Here is a 26,317-nt window from a genome sequence, read left to right on the forward strand (position 1 = left end):
CGAGATCTGAACTAAAGCCTACTTCAGGAGCTCATCCTTCACTATCTGGGAGGGATATTTCCGTTTCTGCATCTTTGCAGACATCAGAACACCTTATAACTTATGTCACTTGGATCCCTGTTGAGAGCTACTGACTCACTAACATGGATCAGAGAATGATGCCTCTAAGGCACTTTGAGTTTTTCGTCTTTGAATGTGGGGGTCATCTGTTTATAAAAATGTCATACACTTCTTACATTGTTTTAAATATTTATTTTTGAGAGAGAGAGAGACAGAGTGTGAGTGGGGGAGGGGCAGAGAGAGAGGGAGACACAGAATCTGAAGCAGGCTGCAGGCTCTGAGCCATCAACATACAGCCTGACATGGGGCTCAAATCCACAAACTGTGAGATCATGACCTGAGCTGAAGTCGGACACTTAACCAACTGAGTCACCCAGGTGCCCCAAAATGTCATACACTTCTAAAAGCTATTTGATAAACATTGATCTCCTTCAAATATTTTCTTTTCTCCTTCCTATCCTTCACCCTCCATGTCTCTCTTCCTCTCTGGAAGTGTGTATATCCTGTGACTCGGAGAGATAATGTGGATTTTATATTTTATAAGCTCGTGTAAGACCTGGCAATAATACCGATGGAAAGCCTCTCAATAAGGTCATTGCATTTTATTCTGTACAATGGAATCATTCCTATTTTAGTCTATTATTTAAATGAATACATGATAGTTTCCACATTCAATTCCATGCAGTATACTGAGCTAAATGTCATTAATCTGAAAGTCTGTACCAGGTGGAACTCAGCTGAACTTTTAGGTTCAAATCAAATCAATGTGAATGAAATCAAGTTTAGACTTTGATCTGACCTTGATTGCAAACAAGATTCTCTCAATTTGCCTGGGAAATTGTGCTTTCAAGAATCAAATTCATTTTCAAGCTTTATTTCTTTTCCCTCCTTCAACTCTATTTCCCTGAAGTCAAAATGAATCAAACCTAGCAGTGTCTTTTTTATTTTAATTGGATAATTTCAATTGACAGATTGAGTTTCAAAATTCTAGTTCTAATCTATTACACCTGAAAAACTGGAGAACTCCTTGTACAAAATTATCTAATAGAAAAGATTATTATTTGTTGAAAGAGTGGAAAAGAATATAGGTTTGGTAGGTTTAGGAAAAAAAATAAATAAAATTTAAAAATTAGTAATTAAGGGGCCTGGCTGGCTCCACCGGTACAGCATGCAACTCTTGATCTCAGGGTTATGAATTCAAGCCTCACACTGGGCACAGAGCTTACTAAAAATAATAATAATAAAGGCAAAGGAGTATTTAAAATTTTGTAGTTAATAGTCAAGGGCAGGGTGCCTGGGTGGCTCAGTCAGTTGAGTTTCCAACTCTTAATTTCGGCTCAGGTAATGATCTCATGATTTGTGTGATTGAGCCCCGTGTCAGGCTTCATGCTGACAACAAGGAGCCTACTTGGGATATTCCCTCTCTTTCTCTCTCTCTCTCTACCCCTCCCCCACTCATGTGCACACACTCCTCTGTCTCTCAAGACAAATAAATAAACATAAAAAAAAACAAGTCAAGGGCAAAAATCTGCTGTGATATTTCAAAAGATCTCAGCTAACCTATATGTAAAATATGATATGTAACGTGATCTACCTTTTAATAATGGTCTTCAAAAAGGAAAGGTCAGGGAAATGGGTCTTCAAAAATAAAAGTGAATTAAAACATGTGACTTTCCCTCTGTATAATGAAAAAAAAAACCCAAATAAAATGTTAATTACATTCTAAGTATGTGATGAACTTTAAGGTTGTAAGTTCCAGTTCTTTATCAGGAGAGCTGGTGGTCTGAATTATGCTAAGGGTGAGCTTGACATTGTTAATATTGTTATATCCTTAGTTTGTATACGTTGTTTTTCTCACTTTAAAACCTGAAATTATACTTTTATATATCATTCTCCAGTAAAAACTTTAATATTCAAATGTATTATATTTGTCCTAACTTTTCTTAAATATGTAAAATTTGGCTGAACTTACCATGTAAGTTTTTAATACACTTTATAAAACTCTCTAATTCTTTGTGTTTTCTTTTCCTTTTGATTCAATACTTTTTATCTACATTTCTATTTACCTACATTTCATTTAGGAATCCCAGAAAATGAAAACTTTAAGACTTGCGGAGATAAATTTACGTCTTTATATAGTATATTGACACAAACGACTTCCTAGTCAAGACAGTAAAATTGATCACATCTTCAATGTAACACACATGCCTTAACTTTTTATTGTTTCTTAAGATTTAGACTACTTCGTATTTGAGTATATTATCTTTATCTATTTTAATTTTTATTATATGTATTTCATTTTTCAAATAGATACTTGGGAATGGCCCATTACTTTTCATGAATTTGATAGTGTTGACTGTTATTTCATAGAATATCAAGGCTCACTGTTTGATAGCCATTATCTTCTATGATTGCTGTCAAATCATGTCTGTGTATTATTTCCATAGATCTGTGCTAATCCTTTTCAGTATTAGTGGCAATGTGTTTGTGGGCATACTATAGCGAATTTTAATGTGATTTTTTACCATGCTTGGTAGCTGGGCTATATTTATACTTTCTGGGATCGTAGATTGTTCTGTTTCTTTTTGACTCAACCAACTCTAAATTATTCTTTGATGGCACATTCAGATGAGGTTAGGCAAATTGCAGATCAAAAACCACATTCACTTTGGACACCAACTGCAAGTTTTGGGTTAGGCGGAAGAACTGGACCAAACTACCTCAGGTTTGATAATTTGCTAGAATGACTTACAGAATTCACTGAAGACTATTACATTTGTAGTTATGACTGATCACAGGAAAAAGACACAGATTAAAATCAGCCAAGAGAAGAAGCGCATAGTAAGGGTCCAAATGCAGAATTTCTACTGTCCTCTTCCATCATTTATGTATGACAATATGCATGGAGTATCACCAACCTGGGAAGCTTACCTGAGCCTAGGTATCTTAGTATTGAGAGTTTTTATGGGCCCCATTGTATAGACATAATTGACTGATTTTAATATAATTGATCTCAGTCTCCAGGTTGACTATAGGTTGATCTAAAACCTTCACCCTACATCACATTTTTTATCTTTCTGGCATAGCCTGCTCCCACTCAATCTCATATTGTTCCTATCAGGCTAGACCAAGAACCCAAGGCAAATGAAGATTACCTCTCAGATGAGAATAAAGGCTAGACCTCTTTGTGCAAGATTAAATTCTTTTTTTTTTAATGTTTATTTATTTATTTTGAGAGAGAGAACATGAGTGAGGGAGAAGGCCACGAGAAGAGGGAGACAGAGAATCCCAAGCAGGCTCCATGCTAAGCATGCAGCCCGGCATGGGGTTCGATCTCACAGCCTCAAGACCACGACCTGAGCTGAAACCAAGAGTTGGGCACATAACTGACTGAGCCACCCAGACACCCCAAGGTTACGCTACCCTCTGCACTTAGACCAAGTCTGTTTTATAGCAAAACAATTATATTTGGGCATCAGCATTTAGTATATAATGAATATAACAGACACAGCTATAGTATGATGAATATGCCTAACATTTGGATGAACCAGTTTGGGGTAGAAACAGATTTAAAGAAACAACAAATCGGTACTATAAAGCTTCTACACACATTTTCATATTTTTGTTCCTGATCTCCCACTATTTATACCTTAAGATTAACTTTTACAGAAGTATTTAGTATGAAAATTATTAGCTAAATCCTGTTCTTCTGTAGGCCATTTTCTATCAGTATTGCATCATCAGGAGGGTTTACTCAATTTCCCTATGCATTGACCATCAATATCAGTATCGTAACTTTACCAACAATGCCAGTGGTAGGCCAATACCACTGCAGCAGTAGACATCACTTGAAAAATGAGTCAGTGGGGTGCCTGGGTGGCGCAGTCAGTTAAGCGTCCGATTTCAGCCAGGTCACGATCTCACGGTCCGTGAGTTCGAGCCCCGCGTCAGGCTCTGGGCTGATGGCTCGGAGCCTGGAGCCTGTTTCCGATTCTGTGTCTCCCTCTCTCTCTGCCCCTCCCCCGTTCATGCTCTGTCTCTCTCTGTCCCAAAAATAAATTTAAAAAAAAGTTGAAAAAAAAATTTAAAAAAAAGAAAAAAGAAAAAAAAAAAAGAAAAATGAGTCAAAGATATGCACATACTAGAATCCCACTCAGTCATTGGCAATTAGTCTAATCCAGCATTATATTATAACACTAAAATATCTCCTAAAGTGATGCCACTCAAGTTTGTAGGCTTCTATTTTATTTTGGCAGGTCCCAAAAGCATAAGTGGTCTCAGGAACATATGGTTTCATCCTTTCAGAAATCTAGTATATATAATTGAGGTAACATACCTATCTCACTCTGAACCCATTTTGAGGCATCAGTTGCAATTTGTATTGCTCTAATTGCATAACCCATTTATTTATGCCTTTACCCTCAGCTACATTTCCTCTTTCTCTTCAACTGTATCCAAAATTTTCTAAGTTTGGAAGGTACATTAGGGTCAGCTACTATGCTGGTTCAGATTGTCAGGAGCACTACTACTCTAGCAAGTCCCTTTCCCTCAATCCATGACTATGGGATAGGTTCATATATAAGGCAACATTATTTAGATTTTCATAGTGGGCTATACTGATCGTTAGATAACATGACTGCATTCACTGCATACTTCCATTTTGCCAGATGGAATGAAGGTAAAACTCACTCTATCTGGTCCTTATGAATTCTAATATAAAAATTTAGAGATATATTTACAGTTTCTTGCTTAGGAATTATCCATGCTGTGGCACACACAGGTATAGCCTGCGTCCTGGGACCACTGCATCACACAGGAAAAAGGAAGGTTGAGGTGATCTGGGGAACAAAAGAAAAACATTATTGTCATACCAGCCTCCTACCCTACCTCCTCATCCCCTGCTCTCCCAGAAGAGTGGAGGAAATTATCTGGTGAGAATGCAAGCATACCCTCGTAAATGTATGTAAACCAGGCCTTTCACACTTTTGTCTTTCCCAGGTTTAGACAAGGAATGTTTTAATTGTTCATTCTAGTTCTCTCCTCTCATTAAAGATAAAAGGGTGTTCCTTGCTCTGAGAAAATCTCATTCAATTGTCCAAAGTGGTAAGCTATCTTTTGTTCCATTTCTTTTATAACATACTAAACATCTACCCCTGGGTAAGTAAAGCCTCATCCTGAGTGTTTATTCCTGTCAGTTCCCAGTTATAGTCTCCCAGGGCTACTAGCATGCGTTCAACTAGCCATCTATGTGTGGGATCTTCCCCTTCCCTCAGTATCATCTGTCCCATAGCTATCTGTAGTCTCTGTCTCTCTAGTTGATTGACAGAACAGATCTTATTGGCATTTTGTGCCTCAGAAGGTGCAAGAGGAATATAGCTAATTTCAACCAATCTCTGCATTGCTGCATCCTCTTAATGAGCCCTAATTTCATGAACCCAAGTGTCCACCTAAAGTGAGCACATCAGGATTATCTACTTGCCAGTTCTAATCATCTTCCAGTCCTGGAAGGGATTCTTCATGGGCATGTCCTACTTTGGAGTGCTATTTTAATGCAATCCTTAAATTTTCAAAGTAGTTTTCATAGGGCTGTGGCCCATATGAGCATCCCTTTGATAGGCCTCTTTTCCATTGCCCTTCTGCTTGACCATATGGCCAGACCAATCAGTCAGTTAAAAACCTAAATATAGAGGCAAACCACATGCAATTCAGCTCACTCTACTGATTTGTTTTTACTTTTCCACTAACAAAAGTAACTCACAGGAGAGTTTTTGCTATCATTTATATTTAAGTGTCAACATCAGTCACTAAATCTCATTCCTAGGTGAGTTTTACATATATATACACCTAATCTAATTTCTCTATGAAATCATATAACTTTATTTGCAGGAAAAGTGATTAAATATTTAATACATCTGACATGTATATAAAGGAGGATATTTTTGGCAGTCTTGAAAGCACACTTCTCAGGCAGCTGCCTTCTTTCTCATCCTCTGAGCAACAAGTACACATCTTTTATTTGTATTCATGTTTTACTTTTCATAGTATTTAAATATTTTTATGTGACATTTTCATGGTAAGCCTGCGAGAGTAAAGAGAATGTATCATTACATATAGTTTATCAATAGGAAAATAATATTCAGAGAAGATATTTGATGTGCTTGAATTAATTTAGCCAACAAATGGCATATAGATCATTAAAACTTAAGTTCATTGCTTTGTTTTAATTTATAATATGGCCATTTCTAAACCAAGCCCTGCTTTAACAAAGGTTCTAGGGCTTTTCTGAACCTTCACCCTGTCTGTATTTCCACAATGGCAGATTTCCTGTGGTTTAACAATGTGCTAACTGGATGGAAACCAGGAAGGAGAGCTAAAATCCCAACACGGACCCTTGCTTGGCACAAGCAAGTAATTGAGGTAATTCCTCATATAATTTTTGTAGAAATCTTTCCCTGCCCTTAGTGCTGAATTATCAGAATAATGCAAGAGCATTTGAGTGTTTTCTTATGGGTATGTGGGGAAAGGTGCGTTTATAAGATTGTAAATTGAAGGGCACCAAAACAATATTTATTGTCTGTTCCATATTACAATAGCAGAATGAGCTGCAAATATAGTGTTAGAAAAACTCCAAAATTTAAAGAATGTTCTAATCCCAATATATTTTAAGAACTGCCAAATCGTAATAGACAATTGAGGGGCACCTGGGTGGCTCAGCTGGTTAAGAGTCTGACTTCAGCTCAGGTCATGATCTCACGGTTTGTGAGTTTGAGCCCCACATCCAGCTCTGCACTGACAGGGTACAGCCTGCTTGGGATTCTCTCTCTCTCTCTCTCTCTCTCTCTCTCTCTCTCTCTGCTTCTCCCCAACTTGTATTTCTCTCTCTCTCTCTCTCAAAATAAATAAACTAAAAAAATTAAAAAAAGAAACAAATAGACAATTGAACAAAAAATATCTATCATCATTGTCATGAGAAAATATTAAGTACTTGCCTTACCAGCATAATATTTGATATTTGAGTATCATAAATAAGTTCAAGAACCATCTGAAAGTAATTAGTAATGGTTTTTTTTCTTTGTGCTATATAAAAGACGACTTCAAAATCTGTGATGAGGTGTCAGTATTACTCTGTACTTTACATTTTCATGTTTAAATGAGGCAGTCCTAGAATCTAGATATTTGGATTTTTAAGTAAATTCTTTTGGGAGTTAACTGCTGACAGCCAAGTTTTAAAAATAAAACACCACACCCAACAACCTTGTGCAGCTAAATAAAATGTGCCAATGAGCCGTACCTTGTAAGCTCTGATATGTGACCTCTATCTGAATATAGTTTATTTAACCATGAAAATGTGAAGTACTAAACTTGTTGTCTTACCATAAATAATTATAACAGGCTATAAGAAACAATGCCCTCTATGAATGAAAATTTACTAGATAGACAATGAAACTAGAAAAATGTAACTCATTAGCAGGAAAATAAGCAGTCCATAGAAACTGACCCTAAGATAAAAGGATGTTAGAATTACCATAGAATAACATTAACACAGCTATTATACAAATTATCAAGAACTCAGAAGAAATATGCTATTAAAAAATGAACAGATGAAGAATTTGAGTAGAGAAATGGAAACTACAAAGGAAATTGAAATAGAAATTCTGGAAGTAAAAAGTAAATATCTAAAATTAAAAATTACTGGATAGGTTTAACACAAGTATAGAAATAACAATAAGAAGAAAAACACCTAAAAAAAATTGGAGGAAAATGAACAGAATCTCAGTGAACCAGGGGAAATACAAAATAGTCTATCATACATGTTATTACTTCCAACAAGAAAAAAAGAGAAAGAATTGGGCCAAAAAAAAAGTTTGATAAAATGTTAAAAATTTCCCTAAAAAATGTTAAGGAAAATATTTTTTTAATCTTTAAAATTAAAAAAAAATAATGTTCATTTTTAAGAGAGAGAGACAGAGCATGAATGGGCATGGGGCAGAGACAGAGAGGGAGACACAGAATCCTAAACAGGCTCCAGGTTCTGAGCTGTCAGCACAGAGTGCGACTCAGGGTTGGAACTCTGAAACTGTGAGATCATGACCTCAGCTGAAGTCGAAGGCTTAACTGACTGAGCCACCCAGGCGGCCCAAGGAAAAATAATTTTAAAAACTCAAAAAACTAATGGATGGAATCAGTTGCAAACTGTCAGTTTGTTGAGGATAAAGACTTATATTGTAGTATTTCCAAAGTCCCTGGTGTAAATATGCCAATCAATTTCAAGCTCCTGATATGATTTAACAAGAGAAAAAAAAATTTATAACTAAAATTTCTAATAGTAAAATATTGGATTTTTTTCCCACGAAAAGTACATATGGATTGTATTGAAAGGCCTAACTAATGATATAAGACAACACAAGCATCAATAAATGATAAATTTAGTGTCCTGATTAAGTATATACAATATCACTCAGTAATGTTAATCTTCATGCCATAAATTGTCAAAAAAAAAAAAAAACCCAAACCAAAAACCAAAACAAAAACACAAGCTGAGATTCACTCTTGAAAACAAAAAGCATGCATTCTTAAAGATAACCAAAGCCCAGAAGATGACAAGAAATGCTAATAAATATTCCTGGATTAATAAATTAATTTCTAGATTAATGTAACTAAATGTTGTGCCTGACATTGAATTGGACCCCAGTCTTAAAAAAAAAAAAGAACAACAAAATAACTATAAAGGATATACTTTATAAAGTATAAATACATGATTGATGAAATTAGAATATGGATTTGGGATTTGATAGTAAAATTGAATTAATGTTAAATTTCTTCATTTTGATAGCTGTTCTCTGTTTCTATGATATAACAATATTGTTCTTAAGAAATAACAGTGAAAATTTTAGGGGTAAAGGGAGCAAGTGTTTCCAACTTACTTTTAAATGATTCAGAAAAAAAATCATTTGTCATTCTATTAATATGATAAAGTGATATCTGTAATAAATATTTACATATATATAACATAAAATATATTGAAATTACATAGGATACATATACAAACAAATATGACAGGTTTATAAAGAAAGGCAAATAAAAACAATTGATAAATTTGGTTAAAAAGTAATGGGGTTCCTTGAACTACTTTTGCACTTTCTTTATGTTTGATGCTATATCAAAACATAATGTTATAAATTTAAAAATGAACAAACATATAACCAAAGCTGTGGCTATACATGGCCAGCATTTCCACGGGGCAATAATTATCTGAATTCTAGTCGCAGCAAGTCTTTTTACATGAACATAAATTCCACCATCATCATGAATCATGTTTCCTAATCCATAAACTTGGTAGTGTTAGTTTTAACTACACCTAAAGTATTTCACTCATTTATGTGCCTTACACCTAAAGGCAGAAGAGTTTGCAACCCTTAGTCTAAAAGTAAAGATTGTTATAGGATAGAGTCAATAATATGCTAGACACAATATTTAACAATCAGTTCTTTGTGGTGGGAACAAAAAGCTCCTATTGGTAACATCTGCCAATATACATAGCATACATACTCCCACTATGGCCATTTTAAAGCTACCAACGTGAAATTATAAAACAATGCTGGGAAGAGTTGCACAATCAGCTTTTTTGAGCTCCTACAAGCCAGTTCAAATTATTGGCTGGGACTGCCAAACTATCCCAAATTTCCCTAGTTTAGATGGAACTTAAGGGTTATGCAGACTTGAAGAGAGTATAACAGGGGAAGAGAAATTACATTGTCAGATATGGCAAAACAATACTTAAGACCTTGCTATAGGGCTTTATAAGATATGTTAATGGTATATACATACAGTCTGAGGAAAAAATTTAGAACAGTAATTTAGAAAGTTTAGGACTGCAGGACTTCCAGTTTGAAGTATATTTTGCCTTCCTGGATATTTAATCAGTTGAATTGCTGAGTTGTTTCAACTTGCCATTTCAACATACTATTTTTCTAAGGTACATTTTCCCTTTTGCTTTCTCATTTACAAAACTAATCTAATTGCTTTCAGATACTTAAGTGGAGCTATGGAGTTATCAGTTTTGTTTTTATTAATTCTCTCCCATCTATTAAAAACAAACAAATTACAGACTAACCCCTATCTATTTGAATGACAGTTTTTGGTTTAAGCGCTTAAAGCAATCCACAGACTTGAGCTAATTTTCTCACTCAATGGGACTATAACATTTTCCACTACCTTCTGTGATTAATGAGACACTATTAAAACAAAAAACAAACCAAAAAAAAACCAAAAAACAAAAAACTAAGCTTGTCAGAAAATAAGGTGGGATTCAGCAAAGGCCCTGAGAAAAATTGATACACTTATGCAAATTTGTAATTGTAATTACATTTTTTTATTATGTTGAGCTTCTTCGGTTTTAGTTCCCCAACCAGATTAATTGTCTCACTGTTACATAATATGGCATTTTAGTCCTGGTGGTGGTAAATTACTGGTCTTCTTTCTCAGCTTAAATTATGTGCTTTTGTTTTCTAAATGTTTGCTCTGTTCTATCTCAAAGTTTCTCACCTTGTGTAATTTCAGCTTTAAGCAGGTCAATAATTCTGTCACTGATTATAAATGGTTGAAAATTTACCCTGTTTGCTGCTAACTAATTAGCCTTCCACATTTTCATGGATGCTGGCAAAAGACATGAGCCTTGTGAGACAGAGGAAAGGAGGCTTTATTATACCCAGCACACCATCCAACATGGGTTTCACGTTTACCATGATACCTTCTGCTCCTAAGTCTCATGAGGCAGAAGTTTCAAGTGCAGTGGCTTTGCCTCAGAGCTGAAGAATCCTGAGATTAGAGGGCACTGATCTTTTATATTTGGCTTTAGGCAAACTTTCACAGATTTTTCCACAGAAGGAGACATTATATATATATAATTTTCTGTAGCAAAAGTTCTCACCCTCTCTACTGGAAGGAGATACTATCTCTGTCTTCCAAAGCTGCTCACTATATAAGCACTCCTGAAAAGATACCCTAGAGCAAAAGTTGCCAATGTCTCTGCGAACAATGCATGGAAATAAGATATCCATAGAATATTTTCTTTTAAACCACATAGTACAAAAATTCTTACCAAATAGACTGTTAGGAGGATTAAAAAGACATGATTAAGAACTTGAAATCTAAGGCATAGTGCTCTAGCAAATGTAAAATCTCTCCATTGAATTGAATGCATTTACCAGTCATGGGTCATTAACACTTTAATGTGAAAAATTTATTGGTATATTCCCAAGTTAAAATATAGTAAGGGTTGGCTTTGATGTGAAGGAGAACGTATATCCTTCTCTACTAGATGGGTAAGAGTCCTCTGGAAAACAATGATAAACTTATTCTTTGTGGGAATGGAGGAAAGTCATGATTTAAAAATTAAATTAGAATTCCAGACAATTTTAGCCACACTGTTACCATTTTCACTTCAATCTGCATAAATTTCCATCTGTATGTACGACTGTGCATTCAGAGTAATAATCTTTTTTCTCTCATCATAATGGATGTGCATCAGTGTTTCTTTCTGATTGACCTTTTCCCTCATTTTCAGTCAAATTTTATCTCAGTGACTTTCCATTATCAAACCAATGTTGCTTTTTTTTTCTTTAGCGTGCACTTTCACATTCCATCTCTCTCTCTCCCCCTTTTCCTCTGTTTTATCCTCCACTGATTGAAGGCAGTACTCGTACTATGGAAATATGCATCTCTTCACTTTCCCCTCCTGCACTGTTGTGTAACAAATCGCCACAAAATTAGTAACTTAAAACAACACTCATTCACTACCTCACAGTTCGGTAGGGCAGAAGTCTGGGCACGGCACAGCTGGGTTGTGGGATCACAACCTCCAAAGCTGAAATAACTTGTTAGTTGGGTTGGTTCTCACCTGAATGCTCTGAGGAACAATCTAGGATCACTGGGGTAGTCGGCAGAATTTAGCTCCCTGCTGCTTGTAAGCTGGTCTCCATTTCCTTTCTGGCCGTCAGTTGAGGTTCGCTCAAAGCCCCTGAGAGCCTCAATGGCCGTGCAAGTACGACTGCTCCCCCAAAAGGCTAGGGCCACCTACCCAGCCACCACCTGATGGACCGCCCAGTGCTTCGGCGCTCCTGCTCTAGGCTTGCTGCTGCTCCGCCCCGCACACCACTCAATTCCGCCTGACCCAGCCAGAATCCCTATGCCCTGTCCGGGTGTGGTGGGGTGCATGGGACTTCTGCAGGCAGAACTTCCAAGGGCAGCTCACCTGACTCTGTTCCCTTCCCGCAGGTGCTGTGAGTCCCCGCGAGATTTGGTTTGCACGCTGGGAGGTGGTCAAAGCTGAGTTTCAGCCTGTTTCCACCCTCCTCTGAGATCCCCATCGGTCTCCTGCCCTCCTGCCAGGCTGCGGTCACTTTAGAATTCTGCCTATCACGGGGATCATTTGATTAAGCCAATCCATCTAGGATAATCTCCCTTTTAAAAAGCCAGTTTTGCCAAATAAAATAACCTAATCACAGATGTGATATCCCTTTCTATTTATGTATCACTCCCCACACTCCCTGGGAAGAACTATACAAGCGGTGGGTCATTGAGTTTCATTTTAGAATTCTGCTACCACATGCATTGTATAACCAAGTTGTAACTTTGCATTACAAAGTTTCCCATGAAACATCTGCAACTTTACTTTTAAACTAAGAATCAAAAAAAAAAAAAAGTAGGATTTTCTTTTATGATCAACCTGTTTCATTTCTTTAGTAGCCAAAAAGATCTGCTATTATACATGAAACAATGAGTCATGGCAGAAACATGCAAAACCTCATTATAATGTAAAACTCTCCAGCATTTTAGAGTTTGTTACCAATTAATAAGTAAAACATATAATCCTTGTTCTTGAAAATTCACATTGTTTTCTAGGAGAAGAGAGATAAATAGATAAGAATTTAAAGCTGGCATAAGAAAGTTTAGTGCATCAACAAATGTCTGTAAGTATATTATTAACTAAAAATGTGGTTGAAATGGCATTTTTATGGGGAGTATATTATATACTGCTAGGTAACAGCATTACAACAAAGTTACAAGCTTAAAACAATGCACTTTTATCACATGCTTTCAGCAGGTCAGGACTGCATGTCTTCTGCTTAGGTTCTCAGAATGTTCCAAAGTAATGCTGGGCTACATTCTCAACTGGAAGCTCAATTTGGGAAGAATCCACTGCAAGCTCACTTGGTTGTTGACAAGATTCATTTCCTTACAACTGTACTACTGAAGGCCTCAGCTTCTTTTTGGCTGTTGGCTTGAGGCTGTCCTCAGCTCTTAGATGCTGCTGAAATTCCATATCATGTGGACTTTTCCAACATGAACACTTACTTCAGTTAGGAAGAAAGGAGTCTGTAACATGAGTCTGCTAGCGAAACAGAATCTTACATAAAGTAATGCAATCACAAGAGTGATATCTCATCACCTTTGATATATTCTATTAGTTAGAAGTAAGATACAGAGGTAGTTAAGGACTATGGACTATATAAAGGAATTAACACCAGGACATGGGGATCACGGTGGGTGGGGGGACATTTTAGAATCCGTCTGTCACTATAAAATTAAAGTGGAAAAGTCACCATGAGATAAAGATGGATGAGAAGGAAAGAATAATTATGGGCTTTGAATGTTAGGTAATGATTTGGAAAGACAAATCTGGAGGGTGGAGGGTGAGTATAATTTTGAGCCCTGATACACCAACCAACATCAACAGTCTTTGCTGTGGAAAATGTTACTGGCAACTACATCAAGCGGATGACAGCACCGATAGAGAAAACCTCTAAAAAGTCAAGATCAGAATAGTTCCATTCATGTGCAGGTGCCCTAGAAGTCTGTCTCACAGATGATCTGAACTTCTGGTCCAATAAATCAGGCACGTCTCAGAGACTGTAGAAATTAAACCCAAACCAAGTTAAACACAGTTTATTAACATAATTAATGAAGTTGATAGGTAGTTTAAGGAGTCCACCAGGTTGCAGTGGTAAAACTGACAGTATTTAACAATATCTTATTTACCATTTAATAATTGCCTTTCTTTTTTAGATTTCATCCTTAGATAATTTCTTTACATAGGGTAACAAAGATGATTTGCATGTTCCTCAGCTCACATCCAAATCAACAGAAGAATGTTACTCTCCCAGAGTCCAAAGTCAGCCCTGAAAAAAAACCACTGTGATTTATCCTTCATAGATTAAATAAACCTTTCTACATCAATGACCTTATCTTGTGGGATGGAAAAATATAATTGGCCAGATAGCCTGCATCAGGTATTATTTTTCAAAGGAAGACTCTGTCATCTGATTTGCAACTTCAAAAGCTGAGAGAAAATAAGTAAACTTCACTGTTAAAAAAAAAATGACAAACCATCCCCTAAAAACTGTAATATGTATTATGATAAAGTCATCATAATATTTATATGTATTTGCTCTAAATGTTTTCACTTATTAAAAAAAGTTAAATTTAAAAATTCATCTGAATAATAATCAGGAATACTCAGCAGCACGTGAACGTACTTTGTAAAGTCTAAAGTAGCCTAAACATGTTAGTTTATGTCAGTTATTTTTATTAAATTTTTTAAATTGGTAAATTTAAGGATTTTTATTCAATATAAGGATATTGATATAGAATTTCAGTGTGACTTTTAAACAAAATTCAATATAATAACATATATAACAGTAATGGATGGATTTTTACCCACAGCATCTCCACCTATCGTGAACTTCTTATCATAACTAACCATACTTCTCTCTAAAGAATTGAACTATTAGCCTCCGGTATATTCTCTTCTGGAGTGTATCTGCTGAACAATATTATTTGTTTCATAAAGAAATCTCCAGGGGCTCCTGGGTGGCTCAGTCGGTTAAGCGGCCGACTTCGGCTCAGGTCACGATCTCCCGGTCTGTGAGTTCCAGCCCCGCGTCGGGCTCTGTGCTGACGCTCAGAGCCTGGAGCCTGTTTCAGATTCTGTGTCTCCCTCTCTCTGACCCTCCCCCGTTCATGCTCTGTCTCTCTCTGTCTCAAAAATAAATAAATGTTAAAAAAAAAAAAGAAATCTCCAGAAGAAACTCCACAAAATTTCCAAGAAAATGAAATGATACTTACTTTGGTAGTCGTGGAGTTCATTTTTATTTTTAAGCACAAGTGAATATATTGGGTATCAAATAATCGGTATAAAATAATATTTCATTTTTTTCTCTCTCAATTTTTTGGTTTCTGTGTCGCGGTTATCAGAATTTTTTCCACTTTATCTTAAATTGTCCCTGTAATAAATATTCTAATTAAATCCAAACCAAATCAATATGAATTTATTCATTTATTTACAAGGTGTTCTATATAAGTTCATCCACATGGATGGGTGGATGCCATATAGTGCGTGGAACCATTATACCTTTTGTTTGGTCAGAGACATACTAGATTTATTCATGCTGTCCCAGAAAAATTCCTAAAAGCCCCTCCTTTCACTTTCACTGGGTTATATGATAAATTATATGGTCTCCTTAGTCCTGCAAACATGCCATATGCTCTGAGATTGCTACTGGATTATTATTTTTTAAATCCTAAATGTCATAATTTTATCTGTAACTATTTTATAAGGACACTTGAAAATATCAGGCAGATTAGTAGCACAACAACAAAATAATAACAATCCTCAATACCAATACATATCCAACCAGTGTTCAAAATACCTCAAATGTTTAGTATATTTACAGCTTGTTTGACTCAGGATCCAGATAGATTCTTTACATTGCAATTGGCTTATATGGCCCTTTGCAGTAGCTTTACTCTATATTTATCTCCAGGGATGTCTGGAGCCATACTAATGACTATTGATCAAGATAAGAAGGAAATGCCCTAGCTAGCTAAACAGTTGAACTATTTAATGTCCCAACACTCACCTGGAAGGACTCTGTGCCAGTTTACCCACAGTGATAATTGTTAAGGGTAGAGACTGATGATCATGACTAATTTGTCTGGTTATACAGTTTGATTTTGGCTCTGTGCCTAATAAGGTATAGAAGATTCCTCACTAAATACGTGACTTAGCTTCCCTGAGACCAAGATATCTCACATATGTCTTGACAGTTCGTAATCTAAAGAAGTGAATCTGGTACACCTGAAAAACGACATTGAAGCCTGCACCTGAAAGTGTGTCTGGACTTTCTTTCTCCTGGTATATTGAATTCCTTGTCTTTACAAAAGCATTAATTAGGTATACCATGGTAGGTCATTGTGAGTCTTTTCAATTAGTTGGAATGATGCCTAATTACTGCAGTAATAGTAGCTGCCATTGATGACTACTGCTTAACTCCATTACATTGTTAAAAGCTAAAGAGGGTATTATTAAAATGTTTACATACCTTATTTACTTACTGGATAATGCACATCTGTAATTTAAAAAGTTTCTTGATCTATTATTTAGTTACCATGAAGTACAGTTGGTAATACAAGGTAAATGGTATGTTCCTTTTTTTAAACAGTTTTCGAATTTGTGAGTTATTTCCCTTGTAATTGTTGGCAAGACTATAGGTTGTTAAACTGAGGGCCTCAGTTCCTCACTGGCCATTGGTCAGAGGCCTCTTTTAATTTCTTTCCATTAAGCCTCTCCAATAAGGCAGCTCACTTCATCAAAATGTGCAACTGAGGAAAGAGCAGAGACAGCGAACAAGATGAAATTCCCAATCATTTGAAACTGCGTCACAGAGGTGATGTCCCACCACTTTACTGTAGTCTGCTGGTTAGAAGCAAGCTGTTAGAATCAGCCCGTACTAAATTAGGGGTATGACACAGGGCTTAAAAACCAGGAGACGGGTACCATCTTGGAAGTCTGCTCATCACACATGTATCCACATACAGTCAGAGATTCAGAGAATATATTGGGAATTATAATGAAGAGAGTTAATTAAGAGTTTATGAATAAATATTTTTAGAAGAAATGAATGATATAAATCCATAGTCAGAAAAAATATCTATAAAACAAGATAAATGCACTGTAAGCCACAAGCCACAAAAAGACAATGTAATCAAAACTATAAAACACCAAAAACAAAGAGATTTTTAAAAAGATTAATGATGGATCGCCAAGGATTAATATTTGTGGTGACTGCAGATTTCACATCAGCAACAATGAAAGTTAGAAAAAAGTAAAACAGTATCATCAAAGATATGAGCAAAATTTCAATTTAAGATTCTGTGTCGGGGCACCTGGGTGACTCAGTCTGTTAAGTGTCTGATTCTTGATTTCAGCCCAGGTCATGATCTCACGGTGAGACTGAGCCCTGTGTTGGGCTTGGCACTGGGCGTGGAGCCTGCTTCAGAGTCTGCTTTAGATTCTCTCCCTCTTCCTCTGCCCCTCCCCTGTTTGTACTCTCTTACTCTCTCTCAAAAGATTAAAAAAAAAAATTGTCAAATAAAACTATATTTCATGACAAATGGTGATGTGTTTCATTTATTTATTGTAGGAATTTCTAATGTATATATTTCAAGAAAAAGGAAAATTATTCCCAATAAAGGGTAAAATAAGAAGGAATAAGTTGCAGTGAGAAATATTAGCAAATTAGCTAGTAAATGTTGACATAAATCTAACCTCATTTTTGTGGTAAATAATAATTATAATAAATTTTAAAAAATAAGACTTGTTTCACAAGAGCAAACAATTCAGGAGGAAGTTAATAAAAACACTCTTCTGAGATCCATATATTAATTGTAAGAAGAGTTAAATATTGATTAACTTTAGATTTTGTTGCAGACATATGGTAAAAATTTAGAGTACCCATTAAAATAATGGACATAGAGGTAAAATTAGTACTAGAAAGTACTTTTTTACAGAAAGAAAAAAATCAATGGAGAAAAAATGCATGACATCAAATCATCATTATTTTCAAGGCATTAAGTGCACTTAATCTCTCAGTTAAGGGAAAGAGCTTTTCAAATTTCATATAAAAATCAGCTAAGCTTTTACAGGTGAAACATATAAAAACTAATAATGGAAATGATAAAAATAATAATAGAAAAAAAAAGATTTTCCAGGAAAATACAATCAGGATGAAACTAGTGTAGATATAGTAGTTTTAGTCATATTAGACTTTAATATGAGAAGGATTAGGATGAAAGTTGTTATTCTATAATGACAAATTAAGTCATTCAAATCCTAGTCATCAGTAAGATATTACAATTTCTAACTTGTAAGTTCCTGATAAAAATATTAATCATTCAGAAAGGTACAAATTAATAGAAAAAATGACAAAGCTATTATCATCATGAGAGAAGATGTCTTGATTATCAATCAAAAATACTAGACATTAGTAAAATCTATATGAAAAATAAAAGGAATAAACTTGATATAGTAGGCATATAGAAAATCCTGAAATGAATAATTGGAAAATGTAGTCTTCCCAAGCTTGCACTGTTGATTTATAATTATTGATTTTGTACATGATTATAAAGCAAGTACAACATTTAATTAAAATTATCTTGATCACATAACCCATGTCTCTGATGAAAAGGCTATATATTACATTAAACAGGAGTAACATAACGATACCACAAAGCCCAACACCATGACAAACACTGGTAATTTTCCACCAGTATCCATTATTCCTTTCTATTTTAAATAAAGATTTATCATATAAATTTAGAAAAGGAGATAGATGCTCTATGGAATAACAGAAAGTGGCCGCATGGTTTAGTTCTTCTCAAAGAATTTTAAATGTAAATGGTGTGTGCAACGTCTGTATTTCCCTGAAAGAGAATTGCTTACTTTTCTCTTTTGCTGTTTCCTACTTACCATGTATGCTGGTGAACCAGCCAGGACTGAGGATTCAGTGTGAGAAAACATGCAAGGTAATAAGACTGCAACAACAGCATCAACAAAAGACAAGAGTGCTTGAATGATGAATGTCACAAAACTCTCTACTGGCCCTCAACTTCCTATTTATCCCTAAATGTTAGGTGGTAAGAAATAAACTTCTGCCTTATTTAAGCCACTGATCTGCAGATAATCTTTATATATTCTTGATATTAATTATTTTCTCTTGTGTAATGGATTAATTTCTCTGTCTTTGCAGTTTTATATTTTATTTTGATGAACAGAAATTTGCAATTTAAAACTAGATGGACCTATTAATACGGTCTTAAATTTAGTGTCTTTTTTATCTTATTAACAAATTCATTTATCTTCCAAGATTATAAAAACCTACCTAATGTTTGCATTACATTATGTTAAGTACCTAATGTACCTAAACTACCTTCTGAAAAAATTATTTATTTCAATTTTTTTTCCTAATGTTTATTTATTCTTGAGAGCTAGAGAGGCAGAGCACAAGAAGGGGAGGGGCAGAGAGAGAGGGAGACACACATTTTGAAGCAGGCTCCAGGCTCTGAGCTGTCAGCACAGAGCCAGATGTGGGGGCTCAAACCCAGAAACCCTGAGCTCATGACCTGAGCCAAAGTTGGATGCTTAACTGACTGAGCCACCCAGGTGCCTCTGAAATACCTTCTGAAAATTTAAAGTTGAGACTCATTGTATTCAATCCACTTGACAGTTACTTTCAGGTACTAGGAAAGAGAAGGATGCAACTTTATTCACTTTCAAATGGAAAACCAGTTACTCAGAAAATTTTACTGAATATCCTGCCATTTCCCACTAATTCACAATTGAATCTTTGTTACCTCTATTAAAAGGAGTCTAAAGGAAACACAACTTTAGGAATTAGCATTGCATTATTTTGTAATCCTGAAAACGTACATACTCTAGGATCCACAAACATTCTTCTGAAGTATTATATATAGAATTATTGTAAAGTGCAGTATGAAATGCTTTAAAAAGGTTATATAGCAGTGTTGTTTATAATTAATCAAAGAATGGAGAACCCAAATGTCAATTAACAGGAGAAAATAAATCTGATTTTTTCCCATTTAAATATAAGGAGAATAAGGTGGAAAGTCAACATTAACAGAAACATAATGTTAGTTGACAAAAGTGTAATATGAAACCACTTTTGTTAAGTTTTAGAAACAATCAAAACTAAATAACTTATTGGTTTTATTGTCTAAGGTACACACATATTATAAAATTGGCATAAGGAAAATCAAGGGAATGTTTAAACAGTCTGGAGACTATGTGTGAGAAAGGAGTTTGACTCAGAATTTATTTTTCTTTTAGTAATTTTTATTTTGTTACAATTTTAAACTCAGAGAAAAATGGCAAGAATAACACAGAAAATAACAATTACCTAGATTCCACAATTGTTAATATTTTATGCAATTAAAATAAATTTTATGCATGTGGGGCGCGTGAGTGGTTTAGTCAGTTAAGCGTCAGACTTGAACTCAGGTCATGATCTCACAGTCCATGAGTTCTAGTCCCGTGTTAGCTCTGTGCTGACAGCTCAGAGCCTGGAGCCTGCTTCAAAATGTGTGTCTCCCCTCTCTGTCTGCCCCTCCCCAGCTCATGCTGTCTCACTCTGTGTCTCAAAAAAAAAAAAAAAACCTAAATGTGAAAACAAAAATTTAATAAATTTTATGCATTAAAAATAAAATTTTATGTTAAAATTTTATGCAATATTTTTGCCATTCTTTCTTTGTTGGGTGTGTGTATCCACACACACATACACACACGATATTATTATTTCTTCTAGATATTTTGCATTTCCATATACATTTACAATCAGCTTGTCAGATTCTATGAGTAGCTCACTGGGATTATGATTTGGAAGGCATGGGATCTGTAGACCAATTAATGGAGAAGTGACTTCCTAATGATATTGAGACATTCATATTTTGAGCATGATATATCTGTCCATTTGTTTTTTTTTAATTTGTCTCAAGTTTTGTAGTTTTTAGTGTAAAAGTTTTGCATGTTTTAATTTTATTCATATCCAATGAGTTTGGTTTTTTTTAACTTTTTACTTTAAAAGGTAGTTTAGTTTTTATGTTATTTGTCAATATTTGTTGCTACTATATAAAAAAATTGATTTTATTTTTGACCATGTATTCTGCATTCTCGGTAAATTAGTTTCTTGGTTCTTAATGTTTGTTAATGTCTTAAAGATTTCTTTACAAGCAATCATATCTTCTGAGAGTGGAAATAGTGTCACATTTTCCTTTTCAAAACTGCATGAATTTTATTTATATTTCTTACCTTATTGCTAGTATAATCAATCAAGGCTATATAGAAATGGTGAGGATGGACATTAGAGCCTTGTTACTGAATTTAGGGGAAGCATTTAATGTTTCACTTTTAAAAATGACTGTCAGTGTTGTAGCTGCAGGTGCTTTGTGGATATCTTTTATCCTATTCAGAAGTTTCCTTTAATTCAGTTTGCTGACATGTTTAAATAGATGGAAGTAGAACTTTACCAAATTATTTTCTGCATATATTGATATGATCCTATAATTTTTCTCCTTTGTATTCAATTCACAAATGATTCTAAGTTATTTAAAAGATTTTAAATCAATCTTGCATACATGGAACAAATCCCACTTAGGGGTTAGTTATTTTATATTGTATGTACTGCTGGATGGATTTTGGTATTCTTTCTTTCAGAAGTTTTAAATCTACTGTCATGATATATTTATTTTTTATTTTTTTTTACTTGTGTAGATTTGGCTTTAGTATCACGTTTTGCTAGCTTCATAAAATGAATGGAGATTTCTCTTCTATTTTCTGAAAAATAGGTGATATTTTTTCTTCTATGAACAAGAGAACTCAACAGTGAAGCCATATAAGCCTCAGTTTTCTGTGTAATAATGTTTCTGATAAAAAAAATGTAATTTATTTGGAGTTCCTGGATATCTCAGTCAGTTGAGTTTCCCACTTCAGCTCAGGTCATGATCTCACAATTCCTAAGTTCAAGCACTGCACTGGGCCCTCAGCTGTCACACATAGCCCGCTTTGGATCCTCTGTCCCCTCTCTCTCTCTGCACCTCCCCCACTCACGCTCTCTCTCAAAAATAAATAAAACAACAAAAAAAGTAATTTCTTTAACTGATATAAGACTATTCTTGGGGCACCTGGGTGGCTCAGTCGGTTAAGCGGCTGACTTCGGCTCAGGTCATGATCTCGCTGTCGTGAGTTCGAGCCCCGCGTAGGGCTTTGTGCTGACAGCTCAGAGCCTGGATCCTGTTTCAGATTCTGTGTCTCCCTCTCTCTGACCCTTCCCTGTTCATGCTCTGTCTCTCCCTGTCTCAAAAATAAATAAATGTTAAAAAAAAATTTTTAAGACTATTCTTACATCAGGTGTGTTAAATCGTACTTTTTAAAGGAATTATCACACTTTGGTATAGAGTTGTGATCATCTTTTCTATAGCCCCCCCCCTTTTTTTTTTTGATCTGTAGGATGATCAATATTGATACATATTTTTCATTTCTGGAATTAATAATTTATCTCTGTTTCTCTGTCTCTCTCAATATGTTTTGTTAGTATATATTTTCCAAAAAATAAACTATTTTTAGATTTGTGTTCTGTTTTCCCTTTGTTCTTATTTTTTTAATATTTGAAAAAGTTTTTAATGTTTCATTTATTTTTGAGTGTGAGAGTGTGACCCGGGGAGAGACAGAAAGAGAGGTGAACAGAAGATCTGAAGCGGGCTCTGTGCTGACAGCAGCAAGCCTGATGTAGGGCTCAAACTCACAAACTGTGAGTGAGATCATAACCTGAGCCTATGTTGGATGTTCAACCAACTGAACCACCCAGATGCCCCTCTTTGCTCTTATTTTTACTGTTTTGTTCAAATTATGTTACATTTAAATAGTCAGCTTCTTTTTGTTTTCTTATGGTAAAATAGTTTTTCTTTTCTATTAGCATTTATATCTATAAATTTCCATATAATCACTTCTTTATTTGTAATCCACTAATAAATGTGTCATAATTTTATTATCACTTGATTCAAAATATTTCATAATGACCCAAGTGATTACTTTTTGAAATACCATTTTCTATTGCATTTAACTTTCCAAATAAATACCTTTTAAAACAGTTATTATAATTATTAATTTAAAACTACTATTTTCAGAGAATATTCTTTGTAATATTTCCATCTTTGACATTATTGAGATGTATTCTGACCTACATTGTCTTAGTTAATATTCTAGGTGTCCTTGAAAATAATGTATATTCTGGAATTATTGGTGCAGTATTTTGTAAAAGTCAACTGGGTCAGGGTGATTGGTAGTGTTTAGTTCTTCTATATCCTAGCTGCTTTTTTTTTTAATCTGTTAATCCCAGCAAAGTGTTTGTTACAATCTCCAACTATGATTTTGGAATTATCTCTAATCCCCTTTAGTTCTTGAAGTTGTGTTGTTGTTGTTGTTATTGTTGTGTTAAAAGTTGTGATATTAGGAGAATTTACTAGGGATTTATAACTTCCTGATATATTCATTTGTGGTAATATTCCTTATTTTGATACCCAATATTTTCCTGTGTTTTTATAATCACACAGTTTTCTAATGTTACAGGATACATTTCATTTTCCATTACTTTGCTTTAATCCTGTCAGTTTGTAAATCCAAAGTATGATCCTGCAGATAGCATAGACTTCTCTAGCTTTTTTATCCATTCTAATTCTGCCTTTTATAGTAAGCCCTTATACTCTTAAAAGTTTAAAAAATTGACATAAATTGTTGCATTGACGTCTATTATTTTACGATTTGTTTTATATTTATCCAGTTATATTTATCTTTATTAGGGTTAATTTAGTGTTTTATTTTGTTTTTACTATTTTAGTATATTTCTTCTATTGACTCCATATCTATGCATCCTTACATATTTTGTTATTTGTCTAGAGATTAAAAAAATTCACCTTAGTCTATGACATAAAATCAAAGAACCTTACCACAGACAGATACAATCCCCATATGTTGTGGTATCGTTTTCATGTATAATACATGCACATATATTACAAAGCACAAAACATAGCATTCTATATGCCATTTTGAATGCTCCTCATTTCTTCCTATATCCACAGTTCCATCTGGTTTCATTTCTCTTTATCTTAAATAACCTATTTACTGTTATTTGCAGTGCAGTTCCACTAGCTGTATATTTATCATACTTTGTTTATGTACAGAAGCCTTTATTTTGCCTTCATGTGAAGGATAGTTTTTCTGGATTTGGAATTTTGAGTTAACAGATTTTTATTGTTTTCCCCAATCTATAAAGATTTGTTTTATTTTCATCTTCTACATTGTTTCTGTAAAAAAAATGCAGCTGCCTTTCTTATTATGGTTCCCCTATATATGATATATTACTTCCTTTTGGATGCTTTAATGATATTTTATTTTTAGATTTTGAAAATTTGACTCTGTCTCCCTAGAAGTTATTTATTTTGTATTTATACCGATTGGGGTTTGTTGTCCTTCTTGGATGTAAACATCTATGTCAGTCAATAAATTTGGGAAGTTGGGGGACATTATTTCTTCAAATATTTTTTTCTATCTTTTTTTTTTCTTTCTCTGGCTTCATTTCAACATAAATGGTTTATATAATCACATGGCTCATTGAGAATCTCTTAATTAAAAAATACTTATTTCTCTATTATTTTGATAATTGTATTGGTCTATGTTCAGTTTAACTGGCCTTTTTTTTACTTTAATCTGTAGTTAATCATCCAGTAAAACTTTATTATCATATTTTATTAATTTTAATTCCAGAATTCCTTTTAATTTAAAATATATTTGCCTCTTTTTTTGCAGAATATCCTATTATATTATTACACAAATTTTCTGTAAGTCCTTGAACATATTTATGAAAGCAACATTATAGTCATTGTCTACTAACTCGAACATTCATGTCATTTATGTGTCAGTTTCAATTGATTCCCTTGTCTTTTGAACATAGGTCAATGTTTTTGTTTTTATTCATGTCTAATTTTTTTTTATTATATACATGACATTGTGAATTGATGAAATGTAGACATTTTGAAGAGTGTTGAGTTTTGTTCTACTAAACAGAGAACTTGGCTGGAATTAACTGAAATATATTTCTCCCTTATACCATGTAGCAGTTGTTCAGTAGTTTGAGCCTTTTAGATTTTGCATTCCTCAAGAAGTTTTGGAAACTTCTCCATGTGTCTATAGTTCAGAAGTCAGCCAAAGTTTTTTAGTGAACTTTATACAAAGATTTTGGCATTCACACTTCTTCAATTTCTTCCTTTCTGAGATCTTCTTTACTTTTCATCTCTTCTGGAAGCTCCAACTCTGTTCTTCAGTTCATGAGCACGTAGGCAGCAAATTTCCACATGACTTCATGTCACCTTCAAACAAACCAATTGGGTGGTGAGTTCCTTCTGGATAAAAGTCACAATACACAGCTCCTAGTCACTGCCCTTCATTCAGTCATCAACTTCCTTGCAGTTCCTGCCTGGTTTTGGCAACTATCCAGTGCCTTCACATGGTTGACTTTAACATTTTGTTCAGACATATAACTTTTATTTGTAAGAGGATATGTCTGATATAAGCTAGCCATTACCTGAAACAGAACTATGCTTTGCATAGTTTTTCTTTAAATATGGGTATTGGGTTCATATATTTTCCATTTATTATAATAATTACTAGCATAAATATTTTCTATATGTCACAGTAAAACATAATTAGATTTTTTGACCACAGTGATATAAACAAACTTCTGAAATGGCATTGATTTTACTTTTTTGTTGTTTTTTTTTTCTTTTTTTAAGGATAACTGCTTATTTGTATCTGTACTATTCTGTCCGTGGAATTATGCTTTTTTTCTCTTGACACTCCCATGAGTGGGAAATTTTATTGAATTTTCTTGGAATTTGTGTCAGGTTTATGCTGGAAACATTTATTTCAAAGTCAAAACAGAGACTTCATCTGTAGACTGGGTGGAATTATAGCATGGATGTACATTTCACTAGGAGTCCAAAGTCCACTTTAGCAGTCCTAATTCCTCTTTAGGAAATTATTTTCTTTCTTTAAGTACTAGCTGGTATTTGATAATGTCTGCTGTGAAAATGTTGTGGTTCTCTTTTATTCCACTTGGAGAATGGGTAAAGTAATGGTAGCAGTGAGATAAGAATGTAGGGATTAGAGCAATTCAATATTCGACATTTCAACCAAGCTCCTGTTTCAACTACCATTCTCACTTCCTCCCTTTGTGCTACATTCTTGTGCTTCTGTTGGTTATCCAGAGAAGCTATCCTATCCACTGCAATTGTCACCTATGAGTACCAGTCTCTAGCTTTCTAGATTGACTCTATTCACGTGTGGGCAGAA

This window comes from Acinonyx jubatus, chromosome A3, assembly GCF_027475565.1.
Source record: "Acinonyx jubatus isolate Ajub_Pintada_27869175 chromosome A3, VMU_Ajub_asm_v1.0, whole genome shotgun sequence".
Classification (NCBI taxonomy): Eukaryota; Metazoa; Chordata; class Mammalia; order Carnivora; family Felidae; genus Acinonyx; species Acinonyx jubatus.